This window comes from Pristis pectinata, chromosome 7, assembly GCF_009764475.1.
Source record: "Pristis pectinata isolate sPriPec2 chromosome 7, sPriPec2.1.pri, whole genome shotgun sequence".
Lineage (NCBI taxonomy): Eukaryota > Metazoa > Chordata > Chondrichthyes > Rhinopristiformes > Pristidae > Pristis > Pristis pectinata.
The window spans coordinates 39793348-39805990 of record NC_067411.1 but is presented as its reverse complement, the minus strand read 5'-3'; the positions used below and the strand labels follow the sequence as shown (position 1 = coordinate 39805990).

General features: G+C 42.4%; 1 protein-coding gene across 2 annotated transcripts in view; it reads right to left on the bottom strand.

Annotated features, from left to right (window-relative positions):
• Positions 1-12643, bottom strand: part of mamdc2a (MAM domain containing 2a) — an 89451-nt gene that overhangs the window by 63591 nt on the left and 13217 nt on the right. Inside the window, exon 1 of one of the 2 annotated variants that reach the window (XM_052020039.1) lies at positions 315-422. The exons of the other annotated variant lie outside the window; for it this stretch is intronic. The gene's annotated coding sequence lies outside the window, so the exon portion shown is untranslated. Of the gene's footprint in view, positions 1-314; positions 423-12643 lie in introns of those variants that run through there. 2 annotated transcript variants of the gene reach the window in all.

The window sequence follows — 12643 nt, the reverse complement described above, 5'->3', positions numbered from 1 at the left end:
TGATGGCAGAGGGGAAGAAGCTGTTCCTAAATCGCTCAGTGTGGATCTTCAGGTTCCCGTATCTCCGATGGTAGCAACGAGAAAAGGGTATGCCCTGGATGGTGAAGGTCCTTAATGATGGATGCCACCTTCTTAAGGCACCACCTCTTGAAGGTGTCCTCCAAGGTGGGGAGGGTTGTACCCCTGTTGGAGCTGGCTCAGTCTACAACCCTCTGCAGCCTCTTGCGATCCTCCATACCAGGCTGTGATACACCCAGTCAGAATGCTCTCCACCGTACATGTACAGAAATTTGAAAAGGCCTTAGGTGACATACCAAATCTCCTCAAACTAATAATGAAGTAGAACCGCTAGCATGCCTTCTTCAGGATTGCATCAATGTGTTGGGCCCAGGATAGATCCTCCAAGATGTTGACGCCCAGGAACTTGAAGCTGCTCATCCTTTCCACTGCTGAGGACTGATGTGTATTCTCCTGACTTCCCCTTCCTGAAGTCCACAGTCAATTTCTTGATCTTGCTGACGTTAAGTGCAAGGTTGTTATTGCGACACCACTCAACCAGCTGATCTATCTCACTCCTGTATGCCTCCTTGTTGCCATCTGAGATTATATCAATGACAGTGGTGTCATCTGTGAATTTATAGATGGCATTGCAGCTGTGCTTAGCCACACAGTCATGAGTGCAGAGGGAGTAGAGCAGTGGGCTAAGCACACATCCTTGAGGTGTGCCTGTGTTAATTGTCAGTGAGGAGACGTTATTACCAATCTGTAATAACTGTGGTCTCCCGATAAGGAAGTCAAGGATCCATTTGCAGAGGGAGGTACAGAGGCCCAGGTTTTGAAGCTTGGTGATTAATACTGAGGGGATGATGGTGTTGAATGCCGAGCTGTAACTGATAAACAGCAAATCGATTGTGTCAAAATTTCATAGTATTATGAAGAAATTAGGATCTTTTGGCCTGGTTAATGTGTTTTCTGGTTTTGATTATCTATACTGTGGGAGAAAAAGAAAACACTTTTCCAAAAAGCTGATGAAGCTGGAGGGGATTTGAAAATCTGAAAATCAAGATCAAGCCAATTTGTATTTATATACAAAATAGAGACTTGTGTTTCTATATCCCCTTTTAGGACCACCTCAGGACATTGCCAAAGTGCTTCACTATCATTGAAGCCCTTTGGGGCATAGTCGGAAATGTTTCTGCCAAATTCCACAGAGCAGGATTCAACAAACACTAATGCAGTAACTGCTGTATGAGGTTGGCTGAGATGCTAGGTATTGGCCAGGGGACTGGATAGAAATCCCTCACTCCTCTTTGAAAGAGTGCCAGAGGATCTTTTATGTCAATTGAGAGAATAGACAAGGTCTCACATTAACATGTCATCCCAAAGACAGCATCTCAGACAGTGCAGCACTCCATCAGGACTGCACCATTGGAGATCATCAGCCTAAAGCTTGGTGAGCAAGACTCTGCAGCGTATCTTGAACACAAAACCTTCAGCTCAGAGGCAAAACCAGCAACAGCCCTGTGAATGACATGAAAGCTTTTGCTACTTGGTTCCAACAAATTAGCTTCAGCATAACAAAACATCCCCAAGTTGTTTCACATGAGTTTATTCAGATTTTTAAAAATCTAAAGGTTAGGCTTACGTGCCTGGTCACATGAGGAGGGAAGGGAGAGGGGTCTAAAGAAGTGGCTCCCTGAAGATAGATGTAACATTATTAGACCTACAACAAAATAGTGGAGACAAAGAGTGTGAAGATAGTGGACTAGTTCAACTTAATCCAGTCACTCACTCCCATATGAAGCAATAAATTAAGCAATCAGCTCAGTAAATGATTTAGCTGCACACTGTCTTTTCAATTGTTTACAGCGTAAAGTTTCAAGCTCCCCGCCACACTCATAATATCATTTTTGTATTGTTCCCACAGCAGGAAGATAGGAGGAGGAGCTGAGTCAGCTGCTCAAACCTGCTCCACCAATCCAAGAGATTGTGACTGTTTAGTGATTTAGCACCTAATCACACTTGTCCGACAGGCCTTAACACATTTGGGACAAAGACGGATTGACCAAGTGGATGCTGAGAGGTATGGACATTTAGTACTGATCATGAGAAGGAGTTTCCTTACATAGAGGGTTGTGGATCTTTGGAGGGCTTTACCCAGGGAGCTAAGAATGCTCAGTTGTGGAGGTTGTTCAAGCCTTATTAATCTATCAATTCATGAATCTATCAATATTAGGTTTAAAATTGACAACTGTCATTCTATCGCTCTCAAGCTAACAAATTAAATGCCTCTAAAATCTCAAAGTAGAGTCCATATAGATTTCTTGAGCTCTAATAGTTGATGCAGCTAGAGAGAGCATTGCCCAGAGCCATAAATGCAGACAGGAGGAGGAGGGTGTTGACAGTTGGCTCTTAGTGTAACACAGAGAATATAAACAATGCCAATCCACAAAATCTTCAACTGGAAGTTCAGTGGATGAGATTGAAGAATGTAAACGTATTCAACCAGGTTATAAACTAACAATATTTGGATTATCAACTCCCCATCACCCTTTATCATTGGAACCATTTGGGATTAACCAATTGTGAAGGGATCAAACAAAAGTTAAATGATTGGTACTTCTGGTTTGCACACAACTGCTATTTATACAACAGGGAAGAAAGAGTGAGAGAAGAGGAAAAGAAAAAGCAAAAAAATAGAGACAGTGACAAAGGAAGGGACAGGGAGAAACAAATAAGTAAAAGAAGGAACACAAACTAGCATTTTGCAAAAATTGTCTCCTAAATATAAAGGCATAGAGGATACAGTCCTAATGCAGGCAAATAGGATTACTGCAAATGGGCAAAAAAGTTGTCATGGACACGGTGGGCCAAAGGGCCTGCTTAGTGCTGTCTGACTCCAGCTCCTACTTGAAAATCAGGCCTCTGGCTGATCCCCATTTATGGTTGTGCAGTGTTTCAGATTCATCCTCTTTACATTCTTAGGCAAATTTGACTTTAGAAAGGAAGGTCTCAAGGAGTATGTGCAAAGTGACCTAATGGCTGTTCAGTCACCATCTGGAAGTCATTTCTATTGCCTACACCAACATGGCAGACAGTCCATTTCTGACTTCCAATTGATGCACTCTTCCTCCCCACCAAGGGGCACTATAGCAGAGTGGATAAATTATTGGTTGATACATAGCACAGAACATAGAACACAGAACAGTACAGCACAGGAACAGGCCCTTCAGCCCACAATGTCTGTTCTGAACACGAGCCAATTTAAACTAATCCCATCTGTCTGCACATGGTATATAATCGCTACACCCCCTGCCTGTTCATGTGCCTGTCTAAATGCCTCTTGAATGTTGCTGTCGTACCTGCTTCCACCACCTCCCCGGCAGTGTGTTCCAGGCACTGTAAAAAAAAACTCCCTCGCAAATCTCCTTTAAACTTTCTCCCTACTTCCTTAAATCTATGCTCTCTAGTATTTGCCATTTCCACCCTGGGATAAAGACTCTCACTATCTACCCTATCTATGCCTCTCATAATTTTATGAACTTCTATGAAGTTGTCCCTCAGTCCAAGTTTGTTCAACCTCTCCTTATAAGCTAACACTCTTTAATCCAGGCAATACCCTGGTAAACCTCTTTTGCACCCTTTCCAAAGCCTCCACATCCTTCCTGTAATGTTGTGATCAGAACTGCACACAATACTCCAAATGTGGTCTAACCAAAATTTTATACAGCTGCAATATGACTTCCCGTCTTTTATACTTAACACCCCGACCGATGAAGGCAAGTATGCCATATGCCTTCTTCACCACCCTATCTACTTCTGTTGCCACTTTCAGGGAGCGATGGACTTGCACCCCAAGATCCCTCTGTACATCAGTGGCCCTAAGGTTCCTGTCATTTACTGTATACTTTTCTCTTACTTTTGACCCCTCAACACCTTGCAACACCTCACACCTGTCCAGATTAAGTTTCATCTGCCATTTCTTTGCCCATATTTCCAGTTGGTGTATATCCTACTATATCCTTCGACAACCTTCCTCACCATCTCCACCAATTTGCGCGTCATCTGCAAACTCACACTTTCACTCAAATCATTTTTATATATATAACAAAGATTCCAGCACTGATCCCTGTGACTGATCTGGTCAGAGACCTCCAATCACCACCACCCTGTCTTCTATGGCCAAACCAATTTTGAATCCAATCTATCAGGTCTCTGTGGACCTTAATCTTCTGGACCAGCATATATGAGGAACCTTGTTGAATGCTTTACTGAAGTCCATGTAGACAACATCCACTGCCCTACCTTCATTAGTCATCTTCATCACCTTCTCAAAAAATTGAATCAAGTTTGTAAGACATGACTTCCCCCTGCTGACTATCCCTAAAAAATCCATGGTTTTCCAGATGTAAGTAAATCATATCCCCAAGAATCTTCTCTAGTTTCCCTACCACTGATGTATGGCTCACTGCCCTATAATTTCCTGGTTTGACCCTATTGCCCTTCTTAAACAAAGGAACAACATTGGCTACTCTCCAGTCCTGTGGTAAAGAGAATACAAAGACCTCTTTGTATCCTCTTGCAGTGAAGATCTACATCTGAGGGTTTAACTTCCATTACATCAACTGGGGAATAAGTCTGGAATTTTAAAAAAACATAGTACTACTAATGGTAATCACAACACCACAAGACTGCCATAAAATCCTATCAAGTTCACAGGTGTCCTTGAGGGAATGGAATATGCCATCCTTACCCAACTTATGTGACTTCAGACCAAAAAAGCATCCCTTCTGAAATGGCCCAAGCAAACCACATGAGCATTCACCACAGGCAATAACTGCTAGCAAAACCAGTGACAACCTCTTTCTGTGAACAAACAGAGAAAAACTTGGAACCTTTGATGTCTGCAGAAAGGCACAGCATTGCCATCTTGGGGGATGTTGAGTTTTGGAGGTGGGTTGTGTTGAATGATTGCCCCCTAAAGTAAATGAATTGGAATTAATTTTAGTCACTGCAGCTCCAGAGAGGCCAAAACAGAGAAGGGCACAAGAGCCAACAGAAGGGCAAATCTCAGAGACTTAGTGATAGAGATGGCAAGCAAACATTTATTCCTGTTTTATGGCTCAATAATAAAATTAAGAGCTGCCAATTTAAACGGCACATTTGCCTGCAATGTGGTCTATATTCCTTTATTCTTTGCCTGTTCATATGTCTAAATGCCTCTTAAACATTGCTGTCATATCTGCTTCCAGCACTTGCTTTGCCACAGCATTCCAGGCACCTACCAAAGCTTATAGTTTCTTAAACAATTATATATTCTTAAACAATATGTACCAAAGCTTGTCACGTAAATCTCCTTTAAACTTTCCCCCTCTCACCTTAAATCTGTGCCCGCTAGTATTTGAATGTGTTATGCAGCAGAAAATGAATTATTAATTGCAATACAGGCAATCAAGAATTTCTGGAGTAGTGTCTTTTCATATTGTGAAACATACCAAGGCATTTCATGTTAATGTTACCAGACAATTAGATATCCAGTTGCATAGAACTATATTAGGGCAGATGAGGTTCAGGGAGAGAATTCCAGAGCTCAGGGTCTTGGCAGCAGAGAGCACAACCTCCAATGGAGGAGTGAATAAGATCACGAGACCAGAATCAGAGGAGCACAAGCAGATTGTCACTGGGCTGCAGCAGCAGTTCTGAATCAGGAAATAATCTCTCACATATTTCAAAGTAAACAGTTAACAGGAATGTTTCATTTCCTTAACAGCACTCTGTAGAATCCCAACCTATGACCTTCCTACAAACACTGCAGCTTCCCACAGCATCCCTCTTCGGTTTTTTTGTTGATCAAGGGAGGCCAAATCTGCCAATTAAAATAAGGCAACAATTCATCGTCTTCCAAGTACTCAGCAATTGCCACTTCACATCAACACAACATATTAAACTAACAAAGCAGTTTTAACCTATTGAACTGACCGATGGAACTTTGAATCAGTTCCATATCTTCTTCATCATCTCAGATACAATTTCTTCTCCATCACCACCTCCGTAACACTCCCAGCTCCAACCAGTTTTTCTCCTACACTCCAATGAATAAAGTCCTAGCCAGCTCATCCTCTCTCTATAACTCAGTCCCTTGAGTCCCAAGATCGCAGAGTTGGTGAATTCAAGAAAGACTACAGGAAACCCAAGACAAAAAAATCTAGGTTGTTATTATAGTGCCAAATTTGGGGAGGGTTGTCCTGTGGGAGGCCCGTGTTTCAGATGAGATGTTAAATCACAGGCCTATATATCCTTTCAGGTGGGGAGGAGGAGAGGTAAAACATCCCATGAAATTGTTCTGAAGAGGAGGAGGGGAGCTACCTCTTTTGTCCTCGTCAATCCTTTCCCTTCCAGCTGAATCACAAACACCATTAATTATCGCTTTCCTGCTTGTGGAATCTCCCTGTGCTTTTCCTGCATTACTATTTTCAAAAAGTTCTTCCATTGGTATCAAATGTTTTGTGGACTTCTTGAGATGATGAATGTGGTTATTAAAATGCAATTTAAAAAAAAAACTAACCCTCTTCCCCTTCAGGCTCTGCTGTTTTGCCAAGAGTGTGGCTTAACTTCCTCTACTTTAAACTGCTAACCTCTGACCACTGAGTGTCTTTCCCTTACCGACCACGTGGCAAGGCACTATTAAAAGAACAGAGCAAGCATTCAAATCAAGCAACAACACCAGGACAGGACAAAGAAAGCTGGGCAAGTACAGTCAGAGTAACGCACCAGTTTGAAATGCCACCCAGTTTCCTCTGGGTGCTCCAGTTTCCTCCCACAGATGTGCGGGTTAAGTTAATGTGGTAAGTTAATTGGCCATTGTAAATCATCCCTAGTGTATAGGTGAGTGGTAGAATCTGGGGGGAGTTGATGAGAACGTTGGGAGAATAAAAATTGGGATTAATGTAATTGGGTAGTTGATGGTCAGCACGGACTCAGTGGACCAAAGGGCCTGTTTCCATGTTGTACCTCTCTACCACCCTCTGGAAGGTTGGGCTGTAATGCTAAAAAAAAGCTCAGCATCCCAAATGATTTGGAAAGCAAGATATTAATTCATTAGTAGATGCCAACTCCATAGATGGTGTGAGATTCCAAACATTGAAGGAATGACGGTACACGAAGGTTGAATGTCTTTTGAGGTGGGAGTAAAGAAAAGGTGCTGGAAACACTCAGCAGGTCAGGCAGGGTAAGACCAAGGCTCTATCCTTTCTTCTACCCACTTTTCTTCCCACCTTCCCTGCAACTTAAAATTACCTTCTTTTAATCTCTCTTTCCTAGAATGTTAACTTCATTTCTCTTTCCAGATGCTGCCTGGCCTGCTGAGTGTATCCAGTGTTTTCTGTTTTTATTTCAGATTTCCAGCATCTATGGGTTTTCTTTTGATTTTCATTTTGTTTTTAGTTTAGGTACCAGACTCTGAAGGGCCATTAGTCATCAGATGGCAGCTTATCCCTGGGATAACTTGAAACCACATCATCAACCTCTGCTCAGAGATCACAGAATAATGAGCCAGAATTTGCAGTCATCAGCAAGAGAAACGTTTGCTGTTGACCCAAAGACTCTGTCCCCAGAGATTTATCTGCGCAGTATTTCTATTGTTCTGCCATCACCTCCAGGAGATCCAGTGCAGCCAGTAACAGTGATGTCATCAAGCCAGCTCAACAGTCAAGCACATTAAGGAATTCTCCCAGCCAGGAAGGAAAAGGTTTTCTTTGAGATAATATATTGAATATTTTAAAGAACACAAAATAAAAATTGAAGCAGACATCCAAGTCAAATTAAAAGATGAAAACAAATCATAAATAAACCTGATAAAAATTAAGAAAAACAAAACATTTTTATTGTATTAAAAATCCATCAGATTTCAGAATATTTGAGGGATATGCCTAAAAATAGATTTACTGGGGTCACAAAATTTGCTAGATTGGGTGGGTCATTAAAAACTTACTTCGACCTCATGCAAAGCATAGATTTGCAGTGAGGCAAGTTCATAAATATCTGGCAATTTTGTCAATTTACTCTTTTCCCTCGATTCCAGTCGAGAAGATTATGAAAAGCAGAGCCAATGAAGGAGGGTGAATCATCAACAGTGATTTCAGAATATACACATTAAACTGCATATGCCCAGAAATGTTGTCAGTTGCACAGAATACCAGTGGCAAACTCTGACAATTCCACCATCAGTAGTATTGTAAAACCCAGTTATTGTATTAAACTGTGATTTTGGCAAGGTATTACAATTATTTTCCAAATGTTTTATTTATTAACAGTTAGATCTAACATTGAGAAATGCATATCACAACCCACACCAATGGTGCAACAAATTAACACCATACAATGGCACATAACAAAAGAAATTCCAACAATAGTGAAGCAGGAGAAAGAAATGGACACAGTGGTTATCATGATCCATCATGTCATTCTGTTCTCATTTTTACAGCCTGTTATAGTAGACAAACACTTCGAATTCCTTCCCTAGGATCTGCACATGATCTCAAAAAAATCATTAGGAGTGCCAAATCTCAAATGGCCTATAAAAAATTAAATTATTTCTAAATGGCCATGATGCTATGCAATTAAACCTGAGAATAGATTGGAAGGTTTAAAGGGTATGAGTTATACCATTATAGAGCATTCCTTTTAAATGTACCAGATTTTCCATGATTTTGATGCCTTTATGCCCAAAGGGAAATACATATAAAAATAATACAACACAAAAATGTGTCCCCTATTTACAACAGCAGGTCGCCAACCAAGGCAAGAAATATATTTGACTTTGTCTGGCCAATATCCAATGATCAATTAACAGTGGAGTGCTATGCAAGCGCAAGACAGATACATTGTAAACACCACTCGTCAAGCACTCAACACTTCCAGGGGCAGGTCCTCCATGTGGTCCTGTATGATGTCTGTTCTCAAATGGTGGACAATGTAGGCAGATATTGCAACACCAGGCAACTGTCCCACAAATATGAACCTCAGCACCATCCAAAGCAAAGCAGTCCTCTTGATTTGTATCCTACCTACCAACCGATACATTCATTCTCTCCACAACTGGTGCACCCTGTCTGCAGTACATCCACCCACTGAATATAATCAACAGCACCCTGCCCCCCAGTTAGTGATCTCGTTTTCGCCTGGTCTAGAACCCTCCCCAACAGCACAACAGGAGCACCCCCATCACCATTTATTCTCTGTCTTTGCCTCCTCCGAGTCAGAAGGTTGTGGGCTTTTCCTGCTCAATTAAGGACACTGACTGGCCACTTGCTTCTAACCTTAATTGCTGATGGTAATGAGAATTATTTGTTTATTTAACCATAGTATGCAGGCATTACTGGCAAGCATTTATTGCCCATCCCCCAAGAAGCTGGTGGCCTCATCCTCAGTCTATTGCTTCTACATTCCTGGAAGGAAAGAGATCAATGGAATGACAGACGGCATGCTTCCCTTCAGCTTGCTGCTGCACAGCAAAGAATGGAAATAAAAACACCAGTGGATCCGGTGTGGTCTTAGGGGAAATGAAGGCTGATGCCAATGTTTAGGAGAAGCTGTTGCTCTATGGGTAACCCTGTCCCTCCCCCGCCTTGGCTCAGCTTCCCTACTCCACCTTATTATTAACTGAGGCAAGCCGATTCCAGACATAAACATTCAATTTAAAAAATTGATATGCCTTAGGAAAAATAAAGTCCACAGGGAAAGTTTGTTGGGGGGGGGGGGGTGGGAGGGTGCCTTACAGTTAGGTATGTTACTTAGTTATTCTCACCTCCATTTACTTTCTCTGAGTTTCTCTCATTAAGCAGGAGTATAGTTGTCCCATCTGTGAAACATTAATCAGTGCATATTCCACAGGGATATAGGCCATTCGGCTTGCTTGCCTATGCTGCTGTTTAAGCTCTAACCTCCCACTCCCCCTCCCCCTCATTTTTGTAGACTTGTATTCCTTTCTGCCATGTGTGTATATTTTGTGGGAGCTTTGGCTCATTTAGTAACACTCTTATGGCTAGTTCAAGGTTCACTCCAGAACTGTTAGGAGGAAGTCCTGTGCTGTTGGAGCTGTCATCTTCCACAGGCAATATTAAACTGAGAGACTATGTCTGCTCTGTCATGTGATTATGAGAGATCCCATTGGATCTACGGTAGTGTAGGGGCAGGCACGGTAGTGTAGGGGTTAGTGTAACGGTATTAGCACCAGTGACCCAGATTCAATTCTGGCTGCTGTCTGTAAGGAGTCTGTACGTTCTCCCCATGTCTGCGTGGGTTTCCTCCATGTGCTCTGGTTTCCTCCCACATTCCAAAGACAAACGGGTTAGGAGGTTGTGGGCATGCTACACTGGTGCCAGAAGTATGGCAACACTTGCAGGCTGCCCCCAGAACACTCTATGTAAAAGATGCATTTCACCGTGTGTTTCGATGTAGATGTGACTATTAAAGAAATCGTATCTTATCTTTTCAAGCGAAGGGTAGGGGAGTCCTTCCCAGTTTTCTGGCCAAATCTTTTACAATGTAGATGATTACATTGTTGCTTGTGGAAGCTTGCTGTGCACAAATTAGCAGCTGGGTTTCCCAAGTTAAACAGCGACTGCACTTCACTGGCATAAAGCACTTTGGGACAATGTGGAAGATGCTACAGAAACAAAATGCCTTCTTGCTTTTTATCAACCTGCCCCTTTAAAAGCAACTTAGTTCTTCACTCTGTGAAGCCAGTTTCCCATTCTCACCACTCTCTGGGAAAAGACATTTCCCCTGAATCCCCAGTTGGATTTATCAGTGACCTTCTGATATTAACAGCTCTTGGTTTTGTTTTTTCCCCACATCTACCCTATAAAACACCTCGATTCCTCTATAAATTTAAAGAACTCCATCAGGTCACCTATTAACCCCACCGCCTATCACCACCCTCCCGCCAACTTTTCTATTTTGTAGAGAGATAGAAAGATGATTTGTTTGTATTTTTCCTGATAATGATAAACTTACAGGTCTGATGTCACCCCTATAAACACTTTATGAAATGTTTCCAAAGATTCCATAACCTCATTTATCTTACAGAGACCAGAACACAGCAGTTTCTCAGAGTCTGGATTCACCAAAGTTCTGTAGTCTACAAGTTTAAAATTACCTCTTTCGTTTCCATATCTAAGCTTTTAGAAATGAGCCTATTTTGGTTCACAGTCTTATCAAACTGCCCTTTTTAATTATTTGCCAATCTGTATTCTGAGATTCGCTGGCACCAATTATACTCTCACTTTTAATTCCATCCCCAAGTCAGAGGGTCAATGTGTGAAGTTCTAAGTGTCAACCTGCTCCCAATAGTCAGATGATCCTAACACAGATAACAGCATCAAGATCGCTATTAACTGGGGAGTGAGGTTGCCTGTTTTCCGCATTGCAAAACAATGCGAAAAACTGAGGATGATCTATTACAAGAGAAGTTCATTGCACATTGAAGAAACAAAACTGACAATATTTAACAACACCTTGAAAGGATTTTAAGTGCATTGTAACTAACTTCACCTTACCCTGACACTTGCATATGCATACATCATATTTAACCTTTAAAATATCCCAAAGTGAATCACAAAAATGTTATTAGTCACAAAAAGATATTAAGGCTTTCACAGTGCTAGCTTTTAAGGAGCATCTTAAAAGGGGTAGAATTGGAGAGACAGAGTTTTATGGACCAAATTCCTGAGCTAAGGCCTTGGCCATCAGGGACAGGCAAGATAACAAAATTGAAAGACAGTGAAGATCTCAGAGGGTTGAAGGGCTGGAGGAGAGACAGGAGGTGTGAAAAGTCCATTGAGAGATTTGAACACAAAGCTGCATATTTTAAATTCAAGGCATTGTTAGACTGGACCACAATAGAGGTCAGTGAGTGCAAGTGTGCTGAACCAATCTGATTTGAGCCAAGTCAGGATAGGGACAGCAGAGTTTGGATGAACTCAAGTTTAGAGTTGGTGAGCGGCAAGAGGTTAGATAACAGTGTTAACGAACATGTAAGTGGGAATATAAGGAAGAATTTTTTTACCCAGATGATTGGGATCTGGAATACACTGCCTGAGAGGGTAGTGGAGGCAGAGACTCTCACAACATTTAAGAACTATCTGGACGAGCACTTGAATTGCAAAGGCACAGAAGGCTACAGACCAAGTGCTGGTGAATGGGATTAGTTAGATGGGTATGTAGCGACTCACCGCACCGGCATCGAACCGGCTCCCGACATCGCGGTCGTCGGAGGCCCCGACCCAAGATGGCGCGGGGCCCTCCTTCCCCATCGTCGGGCTAGGAAAGCCCGCGCGCAGGAAGGTGAGGTGACCCGCGCGTGACGTCAGCGCAGGAACTGTAGCGCGGGAAGTTTTGGGATATTAAAGGCGCACCGCGCCCCTGTCGTTCATTCGACTTTGATTTCGAACCAGCGACTCTGTGTCTTTATTTTGTAGTGTGAAGCCAGCTGCTACATTGGTGACCCCGACGGGCCCAAACGTTTTTGGACCCACGATGTCTGCACAGCAAGAGGTACAGGCAGTAGCCCTTAAACTGCCCACTTTCTGGACCCTCTGGCCCCGTGTCTGGTTCGACCAGGCCGAGGCCCAGTTCCAGATTC